The sequence below is a fragment of the Epinephelus lanceolatus genome, chromosome 5 (genome assembly GCF_041903045.1).
Source record: "Epinephelus lanceolatus isolate andai-2023 chromosome 5, ASM4190304v1, whole genome shotgun sequence".
In the NCBI taxonomy this organism is placed as follows: domain Eukaryota; kingdom Metazoa; phylum Chordata; class Actinopteri; order Perciformes; family Serranidae; genus Epinephelus; species Epinephelus lanceolatus.
In genome coordinates this window covers 22,137,785-22,146,530 of record NC_135738.1, presented here as the reverse complement: position 1 = coordinate 22,146,530, position 8,746 = coordinate 22,137,785, and positions in this window count along the sequence as shown.

Below are 8,746 nucleotides of genomic sequence, written 5' to 3'. Positions count from 1 at the left end.
GGGTAATACGTGTGGTTTTAGGATCACATGTCTGGAAAAAGTTTTCTTTTTTCTCAATATGCATGTAAGTGCATGTAACGTGTAACATGCATCTGCTGCACAGAAATGGCTCTGAATATTCAAAAACACAGCACTGCTTTATCAAATTAAGTAATTTGCTTTATTTAATGTTTATACAGTACATATGAATGTTGATCACATGCATCAAATGTGTACATTTTACAGATAAAATGCTAATTATATAGTAGTAAATACTGTAAGCATTCACTGCTGTCATCTGCAGCATTACTTATCTTCCTTGCTGTTGACAGTGAAGAACTGGTTTTAATCTCGATTTGCAATTTGATCCTAATTATCTTAAACAGCCTTTTCACTTAATGGACTCAGGGGAGGTTCGTGATGGCACACTGGATTTGCTGTGGTATTCTGGGAATGAAAATAAGCTTCATTATGATGTTTCCTTGAACATATTGGCATAGTAAAAAGATAGCCCAGGGCCCAATACGCTTGCTTTGATTAAAGTAGTCACAAATCTCTCCCTCTGTCCAGACCATACTGAAAAGCTACTGCGTTCTGACTCGCAGTGGAAAATTAAAGGAACTTATACATTAAGACGGCGCCAACAAACATAAAGCAGAGTTAAGTTTTCTTTATATTAGTACATTCTACAGGCAACGAGAACAAACTCTTTAATATTTAAGGCAGTTTTTAGGCTGTGGTGGCGTTCTGAAGACATGAGCTCCTTTTTCATGGCTGCTGAAGTAAAAAAAATCTCCAGACATATAATTTTGTGCTCTTTGGAAAGAACTCTGCTTCTCAAGGCCTCTAAAGCTTCCTACCAGAACAGCTGATGAAAGCATCTGAAAAACAGTGAAGCCTATGTTCTTCCTTTCACATTAGCATTTGAATTAGTACTGCGACATGAAAACTCATTATCTCTTATCTAAGAGGGAACAACATGAATTACTGTATGAACAAACATATGTTTGTGATTACTCCTGCTGTACTTTTCTCTGTCCCAAGTCGTTGCCAACAGTCACATTAGTGCTGAATTATTTGTCTTCAGGAGGCTCATGGATGGATTACTGAACAGGCTTATCGGGTACAGGCCCAGGGGCCCAAAGTGTCTTGGGCCACCCTAGCCTTCCTCTGCAAAATGTCACTCAAAGTAACATGTACTGACCAGGGTGAGACTCAAAGTGACCACAAAGAGACACAAAAAGCACCGCAAAGAGACCCAAAGAGATGCAAAGAAACTGCAAAGACACACAAATAACTACAAAGAGACACAAAATGACCACAAAGACACACAAAACCACCACACAGAGACACGAAATGATTACAAAGATAAACAAAATGATTACAAAGAGAAACAAAACGACTACAAAAAGATACAAAAATAATATTAAGAGAAACCAAACAACTACAGAGAGACATAAAATGACTACAAATAGACACAAAACCACCACGCAGAGACACAAATGACTACAAAGAGACAAAAAATGACCACAAAGAGATGCAAAACAACTACAAAGAGACACAAAATGACTACAAAGAGACACACAACCACCACACAGACACAAAATGACTGCAAAGAGACACAAAACCACCACACAGAGACACACAATGACTACAAAGAGATGCAAAATGACTACCAAAGTAACACTAAATGGCCGCAAAGAGACACAAAGCCTCCACAAAGTGTGTCTTGCTCCTATGTAGAAAAGGTGGTGGGGCCCTTTGCATATCTATACCCAGGGGCCCATTGTCTCACAATCTGCCAATGAGGAGGCTCTGTCTATATTGAAAGCAGTGACTACATGAGCTTTTCAAAAAGCCAAGCAGCTTTTCAGTATTCATCTCAGAGGCGGCAAACAGCTTAGAGGATGGCGTCTGACTTTACTGAATGAGGAATTCATTCCTCACAACACACACTTTGTAAAAACAGACCATGCCATCAGACAACAGTTGCCCATTTTCCGGACAGATCTGACATTCTCTGACTTGTTGGGATCCCGATCGTCTCTGTACCCTGATTCAGACGCCTGCATGAGGTGACAGCTGAGTGAGACAGGTGCAGCAGTGAGCAGAATTCATATTCACATTCACTGTGCTATCATTACCCTTACTTTCCTACCATGTGAGATTTTTTTTTACGGCATCCACGGTTATAAACAAGGTTGTAAAAAATTACACTATACCAGAACCACATTAAAATATGAGACAACTCTGAGGCCACAAAAGTATTTATAGTGATAAAATGAGTAAATATATATATAAAGGAGGCAAAAGAATGGGCAGATGAGGTGTCATATAACCAAATTTCACATGGATATTCACAAAATTGTCAACTCAAACATATCGACTCTCAGACTTTCAACTCTTGTGGTCTTGTGGTGGTAGTGCAGTTTGTCCCCTTGCCAATTTAAGTGACACAGCGGCTTTAAAACTAATACTGTAACACTGTATTAGTTAATCTGTTAGGCCTGTAGTGACAACCCGCCATGCATATGGAATTTCCGGTTCTCCTCAGTCGCTGCTCAGGGAGGAGCTTGGCTGATGTGCCTGAAATCATGTTTGCATAAGAAGACCCTCGGGAGAGACATTTAAGGTTCTCTCATGACTAAAATGTTACTGCATTAGAGAAAGTATGTCTCTGACTGTGCTGAGGCTCGGTCACAATGCCGTCTGATGCAAAAATGGCAAGCCTCTCTGGGAAAATAACACTCAAGCTGCTTGTTTACTGAAATGATGTCATTTAGTGTGAAGCTTCAGTATTCTGACATGTGTGTGGTTATTTTCTAATGATTGCAACTGACACAAAACAGCAAGGGAATATTGAGAGTAGACGTCGCTGCATGTTGAGCGTGGCCACTGAGTGAAACTCTGAGAGGCACAGCGTTGGCAGGCTCCTTGTCAAATACCATCTGAAGATTTCTGCAGACATCGTCCAGATATATATAGAGAGAACTCCTTGGCTCTCTCAGACGGTACCCCTGGGATTAGATAGCTCCATGCAGGGGCATAATCATTTAGCATAGCAAAAAGGGAGAGGGGGGGGGTGCAACCCAAGATGTAACCCAATCCCAGTCCATGGCCTACTGCGGCTGGGTTTATTCCCAGTAATGTTCCTCTGACATATACTGGTCGTCGTAAGACCCAAACTGGTACATTAGCGAGCACAGGTGGACATCCAACCACAAAGAGTAGGCCACAGTATTCTGCTTGATGGATAGTTGCAATAAGGCTGTGACACTTTGACTCGCGCAGTTTTGTGTGGTGATAAATCTGTCATTAAGGGCGTAAATCAAACAGAGTGTCCCCCGGTCAGTTGTTATCACATTTAAACTTTCTATTTAGTTAACAGAACATGAGAGTGCAGTCCGAGCTGCTGGAAATTCACAATTCTCACCACGCCCGTGCCTAATAATTTGAGCTCCTGAGGTATGAAGGTCAAATATTTCAACTGCAGGTGCTCCATTGAAGATGGGTAGCATTCTTCTTGTGCCAAGTTTTTGCTCCAGCACAAGTAGCTGCTGTTAAATGAAAGGACCTGTCATCACTTAGACTGTAAAGACCTGTAATAAAACTCCCACAGACCAGGAATGGGGCACAAAACTTTTAGTCTGACACTGTTTTGTAGAAATCTGATTCAAGGCTGTAGCAATGGAATCAACACTGAGGGGGGACAAATGTATCTGCCCCACCCCGTCAGGAAGAATTTGAAGATTTGAAAACGTATTTCCTTTTCTATTATTTATCATAAACAAGTACAGCTGCACAGTATACTATACAAATATATGATGTCTATCTACATTACTGGTTGCTGGGTGAATATGAGGCCAACTGCAGGAAACTTAGCAACAATGGCTGACATTAGTGTCTAGTGATTAGCATTCGCACATCGGCCAAATTCCACTCCATGCAGTGCCTAACACTTTTTGGGGATACAGAGCCAGTGCCAAATAATGTATTGACATGAACTTGACCTTTTCATGTATATCCTGATTGACGTGTTATTATGGTTATGGTGTTACAATAACACAGCAGATCAACTTATCCACTTGTGCCCCGTGATATATGTTATAATGACTGCCCTGCCATGATTGTACAGATTTCTTGTGCAGATACACTTGGTCAAAGTTAAAATTTAGATGTTTGAGAGAAGAAAGTTTTGCAGAGAAGCCAAAGGACTAACACAACTGAAGCAGCTCCGACTCATCGAGGGAAAACAAGCTGAGCTAAGGAGTTAAAACTACCAAAAGCGAAGGGCTTCCAGCACTGCAAACACAAATGTGGGTAGAAGTCATAATGGAGGAATATTTGTGGCCTCGGCAGGGCTCCTCCCAGGCTGTTTGTTTGTGTTCCCCCTCTCCAGACAGGGACACACAGAGAGGCAAGAATGTCAGCCCTATCTGATGCTGCTCAGTCAGCTCAGACTAAAAAGAGGGGAGGAGAGAGAAGCATTCGGGGGGAACTGTCACGATTCATTTCAGACTCATGCGGGATGCCATGCTAGAATCCTTGTGTAAAATTAAATTCTCCAAAAGGCCAGACATGTCGTAGCACGAATAGTGGAGCACAAAAGTCAATCTGTTTGACATTCTGCAATACAAATCTGCTTTCAATTTGAGAAAACAACACTTTTTGCACTATGGCTGTGTTTATTTGTACACAGTAAAGGGCAAGATAGAAGCCAGGAGTAAATGATTGTTTACAGGCAGCTTGAACTTCTCCCAGTTCCAGATAAGAGATTCCTTCCACAGCATCAGTTGAGTTTTCTCCCTCAGGGCTGTTGAAAGATCTTTCTAAATCGTTGACTTAAACGCTCACTGTCCTGTGCTTTGTACTTGTTCACATCCTCTTGCAGCAAAACAATTGTTTCTTGCTCTTCGCTGTTTTTTATATTTTCAGTCCACAGCTGCCCAGCATCTTGTTGATGGCCCCTCTTTAAATATTTGCCTTCAGTCTTTTGCCCCTCATGTCACAGGGCTAGAAGTTTCCGTGTTTGCACACAGAGGGAGAATCTTTCATATATGTGTCCATATATGGGCTCTCTGGTGTAAGCGAGGTAGAGGAGACAGAGGAGAGGGCTAAGTTGCGGGGGCTTTTTGTGAGGTCCAAAGACGCACTCGATATTTCTTTCCATTCCACAGGCCTATAAAACTTCTTGGTATGCACTTCCAGCTCAGCCACTGTTCTCCCTGTTACAGTGCTGCTTGTCAGAGGAACCCTCCGGCGCAGAGAAATGAAACAATGGCAAGAGGAGGAGGAAGATGCTGGACTTCTATGGTAGTATGCTAGTTTCCCTTTCTTTATTTTTGTAGCTAAAAACTCATCTTAATACATCCGCTCTTAACAACAAAATCCATCTAAGCTCTCCTTGAGGGGAATAATCATCATCAAAACGTTTACAGTTTCCATTTTTGGTAAACAAGAAGCCCAGTTTTCTAAAGTTGAAAGAGAAAGTGAAGGTTTATGAGTGTATGAACTTCAAACCACAAAATGACCATAGCTTGGCTGAAGAAAAGCCATAATGTGGAGCGTGTGTGAGAATCTATGGTGATGAGACATTCCAGTGTGGTTTCTGAGTGGCTGTTTGAAAGCTTTCAGGCTGCGTTCGCTGCGACTGGGTCACAGTGGTCTCTCTACAGGGAGGAATGCCACAGGAACCCACAGCTCTGCGGCACCTGCATTCTTATACCAAACCCTGCCTGTAGCCCCCACGTTTGATCAGATGCCGTGACCGTTTTCCAGTCAGGCTCGGCCTCACCACCACACAGTTAGGGATCTAGATAAAACAGTTGTGCAAAGTCAGTCATAAAACAACTGTCTGAGTGCAGGGATGTGAGAATAAATAGACATCCATCTGGTGCGGTCTGGAGTTCCTGTCCAGAGGCCTTGGATGTCTGAGATAACAATATACAGTGCGATAACAGAGTAATTGTGCTCCGAGGCTGCCTAAAGAACATATCACTGCTGTCATAACAGGTGCTTTTAAAGGTCCAGTATGTAGGATTCAGGGGCATCTATGGGCAGAAATGAAATATAATATTCTTAGCAATGTTTTCATGAGTGTATAATTACTTAAAACTAAGAACTGTTTTTTATTTCTTCCTTTACAACATACACACACACTGTAGAAATGTTTGAAGAGTTTTTTTTTACGGTTCTACACAAAAACTGTAGGTGAACAATGAATACTGTGCACCTTAAAGATCAGGTCAATTGGCAGAAATGGTGTAGCATTTATCACTATGCTTACATTAATTTATAATCACTTAAAAATCAAACATATTGTGTTTTTGTTACCTTAGAATTAGCCCTTTATATCTACATACAGTATGGAGTGGATCCTTTTCCACTGAGTCCGCCATGTTGTTTCAGTTGGCTGAACTGCAACTTCAGCTGCTACAGTAGATGCCACTAAAGCACACACACTAGACTTTTAAGATCCTACTTGAGTAAAACTGAAGAAGTATTATCAGCAAAGTTCGCTTAAAGTATCAAAACGAAAAAATATAAATGTGTCCTGTTACTGATATATTATTCTATATGATGTTATCAAATGTTATCAATGAGTAGGCTACTCAGCATTTTATTGTCATAGCTTGTTGAACTAGTTTAAACATCTTTATATGCAGCTTGGTAGTTTAGTCAAGTAATTTCCAAAGTAGGAGATAAGTGTGATGGGTTGTGATATCAGCCAGTAGAATAAAACTAAATAAAAATGAAGTTCTGCTACACAAATTTGTATTATTTTTTTTATTTTTACTTTTTTTTCCCCAGTCCTTTCTTTTAAATAGAACCAACAGAGAGGTTTGAATGGGAAACTGTTCTGGTGGAGCTGGTTATGTGACAGAGGGCCCCAACTAGACATTGCTTTTTGTCACAAGCTAAAACAGTTTAACAGTGCATTGTACTTAAAGAGACAGTTCATCCCAAAATCAGAAATACATGTAGTGCTATTTATCAATCTAGATTGCTCACCTACCACTAGCTCACCTAGCACCACTGAGCTAGCTAAGAATATGGCTCATCTGAGGAGAGTGCCATTAATATTCACATCTTGTGCTGCCTCAAGCAAACGTCTCTCGTCCATGAGTAGATGCACACTTCCTTATATGCAGTGATACAGTTGGTGGGTGAAGTTTGGCATAAAGAAAATAGTTTCTCTGTGAAACTGCTTACAGCAAGGTCTGAGAATTATCTTTAGTAACCTGGTCATGATTTCTGGGAAGAGACATTGCTGTTGAGTCTTTCAGATTTATTTATTTTTTTAAATTTGAGCTCCACAAATTGAGTGCCATCCAGTTCCATTATTTTCGAGAGAAGGCCGATGAAGCTGCAGCTCATATCTCCAGCACTCTACAACTTACATCAGAACAATCTAGATTGATGAATATCACTACAGGTAAGAGAACACAATAGGTATTTTTGATTTGGGGGTGAACTGTCCCTTTAATAAGATTATCATTTGTTTTCTATGTACAATTTTTATCTGAAAAATAACTACAGCTGTCAAATAGATATCTGAAATAAAGCTAGTGGAGTATAAAGTAACATAAAACTCATGTGAAAACAAGCACCTCAGAATTGTTCTTATACACAATACTTGACAAACTGTGCAAAGCTGCTTTCCACCACTGGGAAAGACTGTAAAAGAAAGTTTTTCAGTCACTCCCCGGATCCATCAAAGGTAATCATTTGAGTAAATACAACAGAAGAAGAGCAGACAGGCAAACTGTCCATGTAAGACATAATAGTATGGATAAAGTCACACTGATTAATCATCTTGGCTGCCCCCACACCAAATCCGCTCTTAAAAAACTGGCATCAGTGTTGAGAAAAATCTGCTGAGCACTGAGTGGAGTGAGTGTTTATTCAGCTTTAATACAGGGCGGGGAGGCCGCAGGACTGAGAGAAGAAAAGGAGCCAAGGACTTTTTTCTCCACAGAAATGTGGCCTGTCATCTAACGAGTGTCGAGCAAAGTTTCCTTATTAAGACAGAGGGTTTGGATAGATGAGTGTTACATTTCACTCTGGACAGCTTAAATCCCAGGAGACGCTGCAGATCAGTTCCAGTCGGCAGCACAGTCTGAGACAGACGGTTCCCCTGTTCCCCGGCTCGTTCTTAGCACTTTTTAAAGACATGAGAAAAACTGAGAAAAATCACTGTAAATCACTGAGAAGGGCCTAACTTTGGACGAGCGGGTGTTGGAGTCACACATGCGTTTAATTGATATTCCTGATGTTACTTGTGGAGTTGTCCAAAATTAGCACCCAGGGTTTGAGTCTCAGTTGAGACCCAATATAGCCCTGCTGTCATTGCTGACTGAGAAATTCTGCCTTCCTTACATGAGGTCTAAAGAAGCTGCTGTGCCGTCATGGGAGAAACAGACAGTGAACACTGTCACTCAGCAGAGGATGGACACCCTAACTCACATACTTCACGTAAAAGCAACTATTATCTCATGGAAATGTGTGAATTATGTTTGTAGCCTGACATAAAGGACAGAATGTGAGAACACTTTACGCAATTTGACACTCAAAATACCTCTTCTATAACATTTGGCTGTGCAGTTAGAGTACATGAACCAGGGCTGGCACAACATCATCTTCACTATACAATTATCATTGAGCCCCGGGGGATGTTTGCATGTTCTCCCTGTGTCAGTATGGGTTTTCTCCAGGTGCTCCAGCTTCCTCCCATAATCCAAAGACATGCAGGTCAGGTTAACTGGTG